The sequence below is a fragment of the Mustela lutreola genome, chromosome 11 (assembly GCF_030435805.1).
Source record: "Mustela lutreola isolate mMusLut2 chromosome 11, mMusLut2.pri, whole genome shotgun sequence".
Lineage (NCBI taxonomy): Eukaryota > Metazoa > Chordata > Mammalia > Carnivora > Mustelidae > Mustela > Mustela lutreola.
The window spans coordinates 34,317,152-34,334,941 of NC_081300.1; positions in this window are offsets into that span (position 1 = coordinate 34,317,152).

Consider the following 17,790-nt stretch of genomic DNA (forward strand, 5'->3'; position numbering starts at 1 on the left):
GCATAGGATAGATTCACGGGGACATCCCTGCCGGAAGTCTTGGAACTGGAGCACCTGGCTTAGGGACAGTGAGCCTGAGTAGAATGTTCCCATGTGGTGGGGAGATAGTTAGGAGCATTCCAGGTATATATTCCCTCTAGCCACTTGTTCTGATCAGAAGTCATCAGACAAAAAGGATCTAGGTAATATCCTTAACTTCCCTCCCCCTAACTCCAAAATGCCATGAAAAATTTTCCTGGCCCCCCCCCATTTTTATTGGTATAAAATCCCAATGTTGGTTTAAAAAAACCAAACAACCTCTCCCCAGAAGTTTTAAAAAACACTCATTCAAGCTTTTCTTGGGCCAGCCCCAGAAAAACATTTCCATCTTGCTCATATTTTGCTATTTCTCCACCCCTGTATCAGTCTTGTCTTTACCCCTGAACCCACCCCATGCTCTAATTTGTCTACTTACATTTATGCAATTACAGAGATCCTCGTGTGCGGTGATATCAATCCCTCACAGCCCCCTTACCCTTGAAGTACCACTCATCCTTCATGGCCAAATGTATGTGCCACATTCTTCTTAAGCTTTCTTATGTACTCAAGTCAGAGCCAATTACTCTATTCAAGTTCCCATAGCACTTACTACCTCTAACTAGAATGCTTTCTACAGTCAACAGCAGTCATGCTTTATGTTCCTTGTTATTTCATTAGATTAAAAGCCCTCCGAGGGAAAGATTACGGTTTAGTACCATGTTATTTTCCAGAGCACCTATCTTAATACCTTGAGTACAGTGTGTGCTTAACTAAATATTGGCTGATTGAATACCCACTTCCCGTAAATAAAATAGGTCTCTTCAAGCCTTAGAAGCAGACTTGAGCCACGAAGAAACATTGCACAGAAATCAAGTATCAATTTATCAGTAGTCCCCCCAGTGGCTTGAATAAGTAAATGACCTTTTCCAAAATATGAGAACTTCCTCCCCTCCTATTGCTTAGGAAGAATCTTGGCTAGTAAAGACATCAATGTATTTCTGTATAGGCTGTGGCTAGTACATGTAGTCTTTGGGTGACTTAGAGTCAGACGTCCTCTTGACTTTCAGAATGACACAGGGAGATCTTCCTTTAGGTTCAGAAATGTTATGTAGACTGCAAGGAAAAGCTTGTGACCTGCCACCAGCAAGCACAGATGCTGACATATACATTGTGGCCTAAAAGAACATGAGCTGACTGGAGCCAGGAAGCTCTCAGTTATTATCCCTGCACAAAAACAGCTTCAGTCCTCTGGAACCCTGTTTTTTGCTTTTGTTTTTGTTTTTGTTTTCCTGTAAAATATGGACAAAGATACCTTCCCTAACTTTAAGTACTTAGATACCTCTTATTCACCATTTCAGAATCTCTCTGGCCCATCTGTGTCTTTTTCTGGCCACTATTGTGGGGACTAGTTCTGCCATCTTCAAGAAGCTTCCTGCAGGTACAGCCTGACCACCTGATTTCAGGCCTGTGCCTCCGGCCCCAGAATGTCTTTGTTGACGAGATGTGGGAAGCCACAGAAACACACTCAGCTTGGAGTCTAGGCATGCATATGCCAGAAGTGCAGGGAAGTTAGGGTAACAACCCACAGGATAAACTATGACCAGTATAGGTCCAGAACTGTTAGAAAATTCCTCCTCTCTGACCCCACAGAGATGGTCCTGAAATACACATTCACAGGACTGAGCAAGCCATTATCTACATCAGTGACCAGCTGGTAATGCATCCTTGTATTTGGCTCTTTATTTTCATATCTGTCTTCTATTGTTCCTGATCCTTTACTTATTATTTTTTCCTGAGTCTGATAACTCAAATAGCATAATTACACACAAGCCTTCATCTCAGCCTCTGCTCTCTGGGGAACCTAGATTGAGACATAACCCTGTTGCTACAACATGGGTAGGCAAGCACAAAGAAAAGGTCTCTAATAGAATATGTAAAGTGATAGCAAATTTGCTTTTCTCTAGAAAGGTAAACATGGTAAAAGTAAGTAGGTGGTAGTTTCACCTTAAGAGGATTTGAAAACTTCAATGGACTTTTTTTGATGTGGAACCTTCTGGCAAAATTTATGATGATTCCAAGGACTTTTCTTTGTGATCACCATAGTTCTGTATTCCCTTGGGATGCTAGTCTGATTTTAGTGGGTAAAACTGCATAGGAATCACAAGGGGAATCATAGTCACAGCATCCAAATTAACCCAAGCTGATGACATTGCTCTGTGCCCTAGGAAAGGCACTGGAACCTGGAAAAGAAAGGTTCACTAATAGAAAATAACCAAGAGGCTAAGGAGAGAGATGTTATTTTTGAACTTTTAAAGAGAATATTATAAATAGCAGAGAAAATGGAAAAGCAGAAATTAAAAACAATAAAAACAAAAGCAAGTTGACAGCGGCCCTTTTAATATGACAATTTTGGTGCTTCTAAGGCCCGGCTCATGGATGTAATAGCTGAGTCCCCGCAAAATAGCCAAGGACCATGGGGTTTGAGCACTTAGTCACAATGGCATTTTAGGTTAAACAATCATTGACTCAGCGGTGAAAAATGAGATAAATTAAAATTATTTTCTTCACAACGGCCGAGGGGCTTGGCAAGTAATATATTGAAGAAATTTCCTGGACATAATAGGTTACATTAATTTTCAACTGCAAAACAATTCCTTCAGCATTATTTTTCAAGGAGAGAGAAAAGAGGAAGGGGGAGAAAACCACCCTGTTACTTGTGCTATTTACTTCTGGCCTAAATGAGAAAACATGTTTCAAAGGGAAGATTAAGAAAGGCGTATCAAGACACACAGCAAATCCTGACTGTAAAGAATTCAAGCTAATTGGTTACCCATTTGCCTGGTCAAATGTGGTCAGTATTAATCCAAGAACAATAGAAGCATAAGTTATGAAAATCGTTACATTGGGAAACAGGATGTTAAGCCCCCTGCTAGCTAAAAAGCACCTTTGTTTGGAATATGGAACTAAAATGGGAGCAAATCTTTCCATCCAAATGTGCTACCAGTTATGGTAAAAGAGCTTAGTGCCTGTGTTTGGGTCCTCTTTATCCCTGATGCTGAGCAAATGAGTGAACCCTTCGGTTCCAAGCCTTGCAGATTTCGCATGCTGCTTGGGGAATGACGTAAATGGGGCTGTACAGGGGAGGGAGAAAAGATGAAGCCATCAGCTGGTTCCACATAGATGCAGAAGCCCATATTCCTGCAGTCCACACGCATGCTTCTCTCCTCCCTGCTCCCCTGAAGACCTGTCTTACCATCTTTAGATTATTGACTATTTGGCCCAGTGGTATCCTGGTAAATGTTTAACAACTGGCTCTCTAAATGTAGTTCTGACATGAATATTTATTGATATTTTCATTTTATAGCAGTGGTTGGCAAACTTTTTCTGTGAAGGGCCAGACGGTAAATCTTTTAGGCTTTTCAGGGCACACATTCTCTGTCACAACTACTGAACTCCAGCACTGGAACATGAAAGCAGCCTAGACAATACACAATGAACGGACGTGGTGGTGCTCCAATAAAACCTTCTGTGTGGATACTGAAATTCAAATTTCCAATCGTTCTGTGTGTCATGAAATATTCTTTTTTTTTTTTTTTTTAAACTTAATTTTCAGAAAAAAACAGCAACAACCGTTCTTGGCTCTCAAGCTGTATACATACAATCCTGACACAATCTGGATTTGGCCTGGAGGCTGTTGTTGGCCACTCCCATTCTACAGTAACAGTTAAGTTGGACGATAGGGAATCCGCTGAGATGTGTGTTGGAACTTCATTTGTCAATAAGATGGGTGACTTTTGTGCTTAATTGTATAATTATTTTCAAATACTGGAAGAAGTTTTTAGAAGGTTTCCTCAGTTTCGTTCTGCTATTCACAATACCATGGCTACAGATATGCCATACTTTTAAGTTTAACTGTATCATTAACACTTTCTCCTTAACTTTCTAATGTCTCAATGGTCAACAAAACAGCTCAAGCTCTGATTAGTAGCATTTGCCAATTTCCGTGGTTGTAAACATTTCTACTAGGGCTGATTTCAAGTCCCTAACATGATTATCAGTAATATTACTTGAGTACTCCTTTTTATAAATAAACTGTAAGGGCAGGAATTTCCTTCTTTATTATCTTTGCTTCCATGCAGTGTCTTGTACAGAAGTAAGCACACACTAGATGCTCCACAGAGATACAGTGATGAAACTGTGTCCATTAGGCTGTCCTTCTGTCCCTCACATGAAGTCATTTTAAGTGACAGACACGGGTCTCTAGGAACCAGATAGGCCATCATGTTCTACCTGCAGGTTTCGTTACAGATCTTTAGCAGGTATGACTGGCCTTCAGAGGAGTGGAAGAGATAGTAACAGCGTTGGTCTTGGGTTTTCCCAGCCCTCTGCCTCTTTCTCTTCACTTTCCCTGCCTGTCTTCCCAGATGGCTTCTCTTGCTCCCTGCCTTCATGGGTTCCTGGCTGCCTCCTCTGACTCTGTCACTATTCCAATCTAACTCTTCCAGTGAAATGCCTAGTTTGGTGTTTATTTGGAGAGAGGAATTAAGCTTGATTTAAAAATAGAAACCAAACTTTGAGCTACAAGTATAGGCCTAAAACTTAGAAACGTAACTAACATACCACTGAATGATTAGGAAGATACAGGAATGTGTATGTGAGTGTTTGTATGTATGTGTATGTATATATGTATGTATTGCTTTCTTTGAAAAACACTGAACAGAAATTACCCATATTCCTGCTACTTTTTGAATTGTACAAAATAGCAAATGAAAACAGTTCCTTCAGTCCATCTAATCCCCCCCCCGCCAAATTAACCATTATTGACAATTTTGGGAGTGCCGTTTCTGATCCCCCCCCCAAGTCTGGAAATACAAAACTCCCTCTGCTGCCCCTCCCTCTCCTGCTCCTTCTCCTCCTTCTGTTCTGCTCCCTCCTCCCCTCTCCTCTGGATTCACTATTGAGTGCTTAGACTTCAGAGCAGGGTTCTAACTCACCTCCCACTCTAGGTCACTGTCTCAGGACAGCCTCCTCAGGTTACTAACGCTGGGCAGGCCTGTGGCTCACATTTCCACGCTGGCACAAAGCTGACATTTGCCTCAGTGGGCACTCTGATTCCTCCGGACTTGACTCCTCCAGGAGCTGCTCCTTGCACTCTCAGTCTTTTTGTGTGGTGACTCTGTTACTGGCATTCCCAGGCACAAAACCATTCAGATTTCCTAGAACTAAATTGCTTTCCAGAACTCCAAATTCATGAAGCTGATGTGGGTATTGATTTCTTGTTTGTTAGTGGCCAGTAATGTGGAGCCCAGAACGGGCACAGACGGGTGGAGAGAGGACCTGTCCACATCTGTGAGCTGCCGGGCAGGGGTGGCCACCCTCAGATGGCTGCCCCAGCTGGGCCCCCCTGCTCTGTACTGTGCCTTCCCCTCCAACTGCCAGACCTGGGGCTGATTACAGACAGTGCTGGGTGTCCGCAGCCAGAGCTCTCCTGCATCTGCTGCCGCCCTTGAAACCAATTCTGCCCTTTGTCTGCCGAGGCTCCGAGAGCCACAGAGCCCAGCAGCTCACAGCCAGCTCTGCTCACGTGGCGGTGTCTGCTGAGACAGAATTGCACGTAGTGTCTGTCTGGAGGGAAAAGCGCCACCCAAGAGAAGCATGTCACACTCCTGGCTAGCCAGACACCCAATTATTTGTCTTTGCTTTTCCTTTTTTTGTTTTTATTTTTTAAATTCTGACAACAATGGCTCTCACAAAGCAGGCAGTGGTGTGGCCAGTCATTCTTTTTCCTTTGACTAATTTAGTTTTTTATCTCCTGAGGGCCAGACCTCGAAGTCCAGTGCCTCACTCCTGCCTGTGGGTTCTGAGGAAGGACACCTGACGTATTCACACCGGTTTCTAGAAAAGCTTGCCTGTTCCCTTATGACAAGTGATTAGTGGCAATATTGCTTTTGTTTTAAATGAATACCAGAATTGGCCTCTGACACAAAACAGCCAGTCTCATCCCATAGATAGTTCTCCTGATTTTAACAATTTACCTAATATAAGAAAACTCAGTGCTGTCCTCAGATGTTGTCTTCTCAAGGGGGTTTCCTCTGACTGCTTGGTTTAAGATTGTCTTGATCACCCGACCCATCTACCTGATCTTCCTTATCTTTCTCTTTTTCTTCTCTTATCACCTTCAGGATACTAGCTAGCATAGTACACTTGTCAGTCTCATCTTAGTAGAACCTAAGCTCCTCAGGTGCAAGAATGTATGTCTGTTTTATTCACTGATGTTTATCTAGAGCCTAGAAGAGCGCCTAACACATGTAAAATGCAGCCGTGAGCATCCCAGCCCTGTGTCCTCTCCCCCTTCTCTGTGGCATTCTTTGATTTTCTTTCTCCTCCTTCTCAGCTTTCCCCTTACATTTTCCCCTATCTCCTCTGAAAATATAATAGAACCTTTCTGGGTTCCCCTGCCCTAACGTAAGGTTATAGTGATTCATTCATGTAGGCTGTGAATGATTGATAAGACTTAAATATCACCCAAGAAAACAAGGGGAAAGGCAGGAAGAAATTATGTATTTTTTATTGTGGTAAAATACAAATAACATGAAGCTTATTGTCTTAAGCCTTTTTTTATTGACATATCTGTGAGACGTGCAAAGTGTACATTGCAGTGACCTGATACACATACATTGTGAAAGAATTGCTCCTATCTAGTTAATTTTCATATCCTTTTTCAATGCATACATACACCAATCACCAGGATGCACACTTTAAATATCCCACAATCCTACCAGTCCACCATTTATTTATTTCTTTATTTATTTATCTAGGTGAGAACATTTAAGTTCTACTCTCTTAACAAACTTCATTTATGCAATATAGTGTTATCAATTATGGACATCATGTTTTACATTAGATCTTCAGACCTTAATTATCTTATGGCTGAAACTTTATCCCTTACCAGTCTCTTCCTATTTCTCCCATTCCCCAACCCTGTCAACTACTTTTTTTCTCTCTCGATCATGGATGTGTTAAGAAAATTCTGTCTTTTAATTATGGATATAATTATTTATTTTTCCCTTTTTTAATAGATATTATGCTTCAATAATTAAAACATTTATTTAAAAAATATTGATATAGGCCCTCTCTGGACATAGAATTTATGATTGATTAAATGTATTGCTTTTATTTGTCTTTTTGTTTTCTGCTTTTTACAATGATCAAGTATTACTTTTATAATACTTTCATAATATTAATGTAGTATTTTTATTTTAATTAGAACATTTTGGACCATATTAAAATATAAAAATTCATGTGTCAGTGTACAGAGAATATACAACACACTCAAATCAGGTGTTTGTGGAATTTTTTTCTTCTTCTCTTTAATAAACTTATACCCCCTTTATGCATTTCTCCCTTTCCTCACTCCCTGCCTCTGACAGTGACCAATCTGTTCTTTGTATCAGTGAGCTTAGCTTTTTTTCTTTTTAAGATTCTCCATAGAGATCATACAGTATTTGTCTTTGTCTGACTTATTTCACTTAGCTTAATGCCCTCTAGATCCATCCATGTTGTCACAAATGGCAAGATTTCATTCTTTTTTATGGCTGAATAATATTCCTGCGTGTGTTTATGTGTGTGCATGCATGTGTGTGTATCTCACAGTTTCTTTACCCATTCATTTCTCAGTGGTCACTTAGGTTGTTTCTGTATTTTGGCTATTGTAAGTAATGCTACGGTGAACATGGGGATATGTACATCTTTTTGAGTTAGTATTTTCATATTCTTGAGATGAACACCCAAAAAGGGAATTGCTGAATCATATGGTAGTTTTATTTTTAATATTTTGTCAGAATTCCATACTGTTTTCCATAGCGGCTGGAGTAATATATGTTCCTACCAACAGTGCACAAGGGTTCCATTTTCTCCACATCCTCCCCAACACTTGTTATTTCTTATCTTTTTAATAGCTATTCTGGCAGGTAGAAGGTGATACCTCATTGTGATTTTGATTTGCATTTCCCTGTGATTAGTAATTTTGACCACCTTTGGGCATCTATATGTCTTTGGAAAAAAATCTATTCAGACATTCTTCCTATTTTTAAATTGGGTTGTTTGTTTTTTTGCTACTGAGTTGTGTGAGTTCTTTATATATTTTATCAGATATGATTAACAAATATTTTCTCCTGGTTAGTAGGTTGCCTTTTCATTTTGTCGATGGTTTCCTTTACTGAGCAGAAGCTTTTTACTATGTTGTAGTCTCCCATTTATTTATTTTTGTTTTTCTTGCTTTTACTTTTGGTGTCAACTTAAAAAAAATCATCTCCAATACCTACATTAAGGAGCTTACCACCTGTTTTCTTGTAGAAGTTTTATGTTTGCAGGTCTTATGTTTAAATCTTTAATCCATTTTGGGTTATTTTATGTGTATGGTGTAAGACAGTGGTCAAGTTTCATTCTTTTGCATGTAGCTGTCCAGTTTTCCTAACAACATTTATTGTAGAGACTGTCCTTTCCCTAATGTATAGTCTGGGATACTTTGGCATAAATTAATTTACTATATATTTATGCATTTATTTGGAAATTTCTGTTCTATTCCATTGATCTATGTGTCTATTTTTGAGCCAATACTGTACTATTTAAATTACTATGGATTTGTAATATAATTTGAAATCAGAGATTACAGTACGTCCATGCGTGTGTGCGTGCATGCGTGTTCTTATTTCTCAAAATTACTTTGGCTATTCAGGGTTTTTGGTGGTTCCATACAAGTTGTAGAATTATTCTATTGGAAAGATGCTTTTGGGATTTTGTTATGGATTGCACTGAATCTGTAGATTGCTTTGGGTATCCATTAACTGTAACTCCTCATCCCCACCCTTTCCTCAGCTCCTAGAAATCATTTACTATCTCTATGAATTTGACTGTTCTAAGTATTTCACATAAGTGTAATTATACTGTTTTATTTCAGAAGGAAATTTTTAATTATAGGACCATCAGAGATCAATGGGTATAGATCAATGGCTATAAAAAGAATTGGGGGAGAAAAGTGCTCTGGATATCCCTATACCTATCTATCTTTCTCTCTCTCTCTCTCTCTCTCTCTCTCTCTCTCTTTCTTTCCTTTTTTACAATAAAGATTATTTATTTATTTATTGGGGGAGAGAGAGGGAGAGAGAGGACAAATGGGGGGAGGGGCAGAGGGAGAATCAGACTCCGAGTTGTGCAGGGAGCCAGACCCAGGGCTCTATCCTAGGACTCTGAGATCATGACCTGAGCGAAAGGCAGACACTCAACTGACTGAGCCACCCAGCTGCCCCTTCCTAGAGTTTCTAAAATGACTTTGTTAAAACATGTGTTCTAGATGTTTCCCCTCAACCTGAATAACACATATCCCATTTTTTATCTCAAAACTCCTAAACAAGAAGACTGAACTCATATGGGATCACACCCTCTTCCAATTATTTTCCAATTATTTTTCCTTTTTTAACTCAGTTGTTCTTTGTCAAGTAAAGAGTGGACTCTTTTTTTTTTTTTTTCTTCCAGGTTGTATTCTCTTTCTAGTTGAGTTTAATTTATCATTTCCCTTTCCCTGATGTTCAAATGCAGAACAAGCTCTAGTAGACAATAAGAGAACACAGATTGATAGGTATCTTTAAAATGACATATCAATTGCATGCACCTAGGCTTTAGGCACTTGTATTAGTCTGCTAGGGCTGCTACAACAAAATACTATGAGAAAGGACTTTAGTCAATTCTTTGTTATGATCTCACATAAGGAGACCAAAGCCTAGAGTTAACAGTGACTTGCCTAAATATACACAGTTCCTATTGGCAGAGGTCAGAGGGTGCTTAGATGTGGTACCTCAATTCCTCAGTTTCTTCCGTATCATTTTGCTCAGTGGAAAGTTACTTCCCATGTGCTACAGTATACAGATACACAGATAAATGTCTTAATTGACAATTCTGTTAATGCAATAAAAGGAATTGGTGTACAAATTAGATGCATGGGGGAAGTTCATTTCATTGTTTTGCAAAGAGTAAAACAATAAATCATTGCTTTCTAGTTTGGCACCATATGGGAATAATATTAAGAATAATACTTAAAAGAAGATGTCTCTAAACATTTTACTTTTTTTTCCCTCAGATTTCTTTTTTATACAAATCAGTGTTGATTACTGAGGAGGTATAAACAAAGGCCAGTTTTTCAATCTTTCTCTGAAAAATCCTAACCATATGTTTTTGAAGGTCTATGATACTATATTGGACTATATTATTTGGACTATATTATTTCAGAATCAGTAGTACCCATTAGATACATGTATATGTCTTTTGGGGGGGGCAACTGAAATATCAATCTTTATGCGTACTGCATTCTTTGTCCAATGATCTTGAATAACATAAAAGCCAAGATTAGTGAAAACATTTTTAAAACCTGACTTATCAATAGATCATGATATTGCCTTTGCCTTTGAGCCTTATTTAAGGGTCTAGATTGCTGGAGCTGGAAGGTCCCTTAGAGTTCAGCTAGGCCAACACCCTCATTTTCCAGATGAGGAACCTGCACCTGGGAGAAATGAAGTGAATTACTCAAGGTCACACAGAAAGTCACTCTCTGAATCTAGCTAACAGTCATGTATTTTGACATTAGTTCTTTTTCCAATATGCCAAGATGGCTCAGTATTGATAAAACAGGGATAGTATTTGCTAATATACTCCAATAGACTTTAATTTGTTCCTTAATTTCTATTTATCTCTTACCTCTAAGATTTAGCTTCAGAGTTAATGGAACTAGGAGAATGTGGGTGTCGAGTTGCCAGCAGGACAAAGAAATCCCATAAATCAACTTTCTTTCAAGGATGACTTTTTTCTACCTACTTTTGTAAAAGATAGTCTTGAAAGTGAAGCTTTATGGAAAACTAAAGGATTATTAAAATTCATTTTCTCCTTCTTCAGCATATCAAGAAGTAGGTCTAGAGTCCCACATCCTGGAGAATTTTGGAAAACTGCTAGGATGAGGAGAATGCCCAGAATAGATGGGCTTCCTCTGCAGATCACCTGGAATGCAGCTCCTCTCGGGGCTTCTGTATAGCCTGGTGCTCATGCAGAAGGATGGTTTAACATTAATTAGAGCAGTGACAGATTACAAGGGGTCTTTGGACATAATTCAGAAGTTCGTGAATACCCTTGGAAGATGATTCTGGAATTAGCTGAGGATTTGGAAAGCTTCCAACAAAGGTGCAAAGTGGTCATGCCACTGAAATGTTCCGGAGATGTCTTCCAAAGCCAGATACTGAGTGGGCTTCATAGTCAGGTCCAAAATGGTGAAAGAGAGGTTTCAGTCAGAGGAGATTGGTTAAGGCTCCAGAGCAATCGATCAAGCTGAGTATGGACTGCAGCCTCTTAGTTCCTTGAATTCTCCTCTTCCCCTCTGGTATTCTCCATTTCACCCCACACACAGCCCAGCCCTACTTTCAAGCCTATGCACTATGTTCAGAATTTCTGTCTCCAGCATACCCCTCTGACCACCGACTTGTATTTCTTCAGCTCCCTTTCATAGGTCCTCCCACCAATAATGCAAAGACAATGATACCTTCCTTCTCTTACCCCAGACACTTTTGCTCTATCAGGCCTCTCTTAAATTCATTTCCTACTCTCTTTAATTTCAGTTCCATAGTACATTGTTAGAATCACTCCTTGTATATTCACAGCTTCCTTATTTCCTCTTGTTCTGTCATGATCTCTTGACCCAGCCCCAACCATGGCTAATGCAACTCTGTCTCTACCATACTTCCCAAGGTGCAGTGGTATGGACAACAAGGTGCAGGACAACCCCCAGTTAGATGGACATGAATCAATGATGACTCCCATCAAGGAGGCCTCGGGGTTACCAGAATTGTGCTATATCCATCCCCCAGCAGCTAATTCTTCTTGTCCCAAAGTGATTATTGCATACCTTTTTATTACTCATTTCTAGTATGTCTTCTCTGAATCAGTGAGCTGATTACCTCTTGAGCCTTTATTGATAAAATAGGAGCAATCAGAAGAGAACTATTTTACCTCCCCACCTGCAGTTCTATCATCCTGCCTTCACCTGTCTCAGTGCCCCACCATCTCTTCTGATACACTGATTAAACTGGCTGTTCTCCTACCTCAGAAAATCCCCCCATTTTTTTTGTCCAACGCTCTTGACTATTCAGGGACTTTATCATTATAAACTATCCCTTTAACCCTGCATCTCCTTTCTCTTTGTTTTCTTTTTACAGCTTTTTTTTTGCTCTGCTGTTCTCATTGGTGAACAATCATAAGTGTCATCTGCCATCTTCCTGAGCTCCATGTCCCCTTCCTGCTGTTAATGTCTTTGCTCTTCTTTATTGATGAAATCTTTGAAAGAGTTTCTGTGAAAACTGGTGCATTCTGTGAAAACATGGCCTTCATAGTTCAGAAAGAGAAAGAATCTAACAAAGACACGGATTAGTATATAATTACAAATTATATTATACATGGATAGATAGATGATAGGTGGATAGATATATACATACATACACAGAGAAAGTGAAGAAACCTAACTCAGTAAAATTTTTAATTTTGGTTTGAGAGCAATAGGCATGCTCAGATATAGAAAGTATCTGAAGGGATATCACACATGCACACTTTTTAACAACAGAGAATCATGGGAAGTTTCCAGAAGGGACCCTCATGAGGCAAAATAAAGCTGAATAAACAGATTTTAGTCACAACAGGTAACTATTGAAGTTGCATGTGAGAAGATCAGCAGTGAGCATTGAAGCCATGTAATCATGGGTTTAAATCTAAGTAACTATAGTGAAATTCAAACTTCATAACTATGAAGAAAAGATACTAAAGTAAAAAAGAGTAATTTTTCATACAACAGTTTGTGGCAGAAATGGTGGTGCGTGCTAATTTTGAGATAAAAGAGTGGGGGATCGATGGGAAGAAGGGCAAAGATGCCAATCCGTACATCTTGTCTAAACAAGACCAATAGAGACTGTTTCATTTCTGATTATGCTAATTTGATAAGTACGTATAAACCCAGTTTTGAAAATAAGAAAAGAAGAGAAGGAACTCTGAGGGATTACAAACAAAAAGCAAAACCACCCATAGTCTTCTATCATATATTTGAGATAGAGGACATACTTTTTAGAATTTTTAATACAAATCTACTTTATTTTAATTAGAATGGCAACATCATATAAACATTCACTGGATTAGATGCTCTTTGAAACCAAACTTTGAAGAAAAATATGTAGATAACAATTTTCTATTGATCCTGTTTTCTGTTATATTTATTTATTTATTTGTGCTTCCCATTTCGTGTCTTCAAAAGTCAGTCTTTCATTTTCATCCATGCTTCCTTGTTTGAAACACTCATGCCCGCCACTTCCTCTTCTAAGGATTCATACACCATGATTGCTAATAGCATTCGAATTTGCTGGATTGCACACTTCGACAGAGTTTAACACAGTTTGCTGGGCCCACCCAGAATTATGATATGATTCTGGACAAGGCCAGCATTGCTGACCTGGATGACTCTTTGAGAATGCCTGCCCCGGAAAAGAGAGTCCCAAGTTTCTCTTTTCAAATACAGACAAGGTTTGGATTTTTGGCTTTGCAATTCACTCCCTTATCCCATTAGGTGAAGATAAATTATTAAGGGGGTGTCTTGAGGAATGTAAAGACAATATTTTACTTTTATTTCCTGGTCTTAACTTCACTGCCCCTACGTGTGGAAAAGAAGAGAGAAATACATGCAGACTTTGTTTTCTCTCACATCAGAGAGATAGAATAAAGCTTTGTTTTCTCAGTAGAAAGTCATTGTTCTTGAGTTTTTTTTCTGACCACGTGGGAGAAAATTGAAAATCACACAGTCCCTTTCTTCTTGTGTCCCTTAGTGTAGTTGACTGGACATTTCTTTGTAACGAAACTTACAGTGATTCCCTGAGCCATGGCTCTTACTCATACACTTGGGTCAAACACCAAATGTATTCTGATTTGGAGATTTGCTTACAAATCCAAGTTTATGCTAAAAATACAATTTTAAGGAAGAATTTAAACAGGATTTTGTAAGATTTTATTGGATGCCTTACTTTGCATATTAAACACTGCTGTTAATATGGAGAATAAAGACATAAGCTGGCTTCAAGGTATGGTACTAAGACAGCCTACATCAGCATCTCTTTGTTTAAAGTGTAGGTTCTGACCTACAGAATGAAAAACACTAAAGGGGAGTCCAGGGAAGCTGTTGGCTAAGCAGTCACCACACCTGAGTGTAGAAACTCTGGATAGAATGTCCCTGCTTCTTTCAACCTTTCCCTATCAAGTCTTCTCCAGCTTCTGTCCAGGACCTGGGCCCTGCTCATTCTCTTTCTTTCTCCTTTGTACCTTCTTCTGTGCTAATATGTCCCTAGTAACTATTCCAGTAACATATTTGCAGATTGCATTTGCATGTTGTTTTTCCTGCTAGATTTTGAGATCTCTCTGTGCAGTAACATGTTTGTTTTAAATCCTCTTTGCCCAGCTGAGTTCTAGACATATGGAAGTGTTCATAAACATTTATAAAATAGATGAAGGAATATATGAATGGATTAATGAGTATGAGAGCCAAGTAAATAAGGCAGTTGTGGATTGTGTCAGGTAGAGATCATCAGAGGGTTAGGAAAAGAAATAATAAAAGGGGCGCCTGGGTGGCTCAGTGGGTTAAGCCGCTGCTTTCAGCTCAGGTCATGATCTCAGGGTCCTGGGATCGAGTCCCACATCGGGCTCTCTGCTAAGCAGGGGGCCTGCTTCCCTTCCTCTCTCTCTGCCTGCCTCTCTGCCTACTTGTGATCTCTCTCTGTCAAATAAATAAATAAAATCTTTTAAAAAAAAAAGAAATAATAAAAGGAGTGGAATAATGCATCTGAAAGTAAAAAAAAAAAAAATTGGATATTTGGAGGAATGTTCATTGAAGGAATATTTGTGATAATCAAAATCTATAAACAACCTATGTATCTATCAATAATGCATTACAGAAACAAATTATAATGTATTTATAAAATGAATTTTATAAATTTTTTAAAATTTTATAAATGAACATTTTATATAACATGAATTTTATAAAATTTTTATAAACTTTATAAAATGAACATGTTATTGATACACATTATCACATGGTTAAATAAAAAGAAAAATTATGTTAAGGGAAAGAAGCCATAAGCAAATTAGTGTATACTGAACAATACCATTATAAGAAATTCAAGAATACTCAATACTGTTTAAAAAATCAAAGTAGTGGTGGCCTCAGGGGTATGACTTTGATTAGAAAGGGAAATAAGAGAATTTTCTGGGGATTTGAAATGCTCTGTGTCTTGATGTGGCTGGTGGCTATACAGTTACATATGTTAAGTGAAAAATCCTCTAGCTATATACTTAACAGTTGTACATTTACTGTGGGTCAGCTATATTTCACTTAAAAGAAAGCCATCCATGAAGGGAAAGCCTCAGAATGGGAGCGTCAGCAACAGGACTGTGGAAGTAGCAGGAGGCGCTGAACATACCACCTTCAGTATGTGCAGTTACCTCAGACCTCAGAGGAGCCTCTGAGGGAGGAACAGCTTTCCTTGGGAGTCCATATTTACCATTGCATGCTGGATGGCTTATTCCCTCAGTCCATAGAGCCTTCCCAGACTGATCTATGGAGAATAGATTAGATCCTGGCTGACTGCCCCTTTGCTTTTTTCACAGTCCTAAACACCTCCTAAACACATGTGTGTTTATAATATCTATCTACCCCTACTTTATTGTGAGCTCCATGAGAACAGGTATAACCTGTTTTTTGTTTTTTTTTTTTTTTAGTTCTTTGAATTTTTATTTATTTATTTATTTATTTTTAGAGGGAAAACAAAATTTTTTTTTTTACTTTAGTTTTTTATTTTTTATAAACATATATTTTTATCCCCAGGGGTACAGGTCTGTGAATCACCAGGTTTACACACTTCACAGCACTCACCAAAGAACATACCCTCCCCAATGTCCATAATCCCACCCCCTTCTCCCAAACCCCCTCCCCCCAGCAACCCTCAGTTTGTTTTGTGAGATTAAGAGTCACTTATGGTTTGTCTCCCTCCCAATCCCATCTTGTTTCATTTATTCTTCCTGTTTTGTTCCTACTACATCCCCAACAGAATTCCTTACATATGGTTGGCATTCAATATGCGTTTCTTAAAATAATGAGAGAACAAGGGAGAGAATGAAGTAACCACACATTTTTTATTAGGGAAACTGACTAGAAGAAATAAAAAGTATTAAGGAGGGCACGGATTGCATGGAACACTGGGTGTTATACACAAATAATGAATCATGGAACCCTACATCAAAAACTAATGACGTACCGTATGGTGACTCACATAACATAATAAAAATAAATAAATATAGGGGAAAAAAAGGAGGAATTAAAAGGAAGAGATTCAAGAGCAAGTTAGAGTGAGACAAATTTTCTTCAACTCTTGCTGTGCCCAGGGGTCTGTGTGAGGTTTCTAAGGAAAAGGGAGATCTAAGAAACACAAAGTTTCAAAATAAGCAAACAACTAAATAAATAATGAAAACCCTAAGTTTCAATCAACTAAAAGCTCTCTAGTCTTTGGAGTATAGAATATATCCTGAAGGGTAGTGGAAGTTGGGGCAAAGGGTTCCCTCACAGGATCTAGTAAAAGGGCAAGAAGGCAATGCTGTCCCTCCTTCCAACTTGGTTGAGGGCAAGGAAACAATGCCATCTCCCTTCCTATTTCACCTATAAGCAGAAATGTGACTTATGGATACCTGTACTAGACCGTATCAGAGTATCCATCAGCTAGAAACCATGATTTGAAGCACTGGATCCTGCCGTGGTGGATGTTTCAGCCAAACTGAGAATCCTGCCTAAACACAGAATCAAGGCAAACTAAGTATGCTTTGATCATCATCTCTGAAGATGACTTGGTTTGTTGATGACTAAATGCCATGCATATCCATCTTCCATATACTCCAGTTCAGCTGTTATATGTTTTCTCCTTACTTCATGGTGCTGGATGTGATTGTGACTCTTGGCCTTTCACAAAGGTGTTACTCAGAAATACCTATCTCACTTTCTTGTCCTGAATGAACTAGGCAACGATACTGTACTTACTGTGGGTTCCTTGGGGCTATAACCTTTAACCTGAACTGGATGGATTGGTTCCCCTGAGACGCACGACCTCACAGGGATCCTAAGGTTCTGAGGAAAATGGAAAGTCTACCATGAAGTGGCAAAGAAAAGATGGGAAAGACATTAAGAGACCTTTCTCTCATGTATTAAAATACCACCTCTTCTTACCCTATAATCATACTATAATTTCTCTGAAAGTGGAAGAGGTCATTAAGAACTGAGGATTTATGGATTTCTCTGACATAGGAGGCAGGCATGAATTTGTTTTTATTAAGATATAATTTGTTGGGCGCCTGGGTGGCTCAGTGGGTTAAGCCGCTGCCTTCGGCTCAGGTCATGATCTCAGAGTCCTGGGATCGAGTCCCGCATCAGGCTCTCTGCTCAGCGGAGAGCCTGCTTCCCTCTCTCTCTCTCTGCCTGCCTCTCCATCTACTTGTGATTTCTCTCTGTCAAATAAATAAATAAAATCTTTAAAAAAAAAAAAAAAAAAAAAAAAAAAAAAAAAAAAGATATAATTTGTTGCATACAGTGAAATGCCAAAGTAATTAATTAGAACCACCACCAAAATTAAGATATAGAACATTGCTGCTCCCTAGGAATTT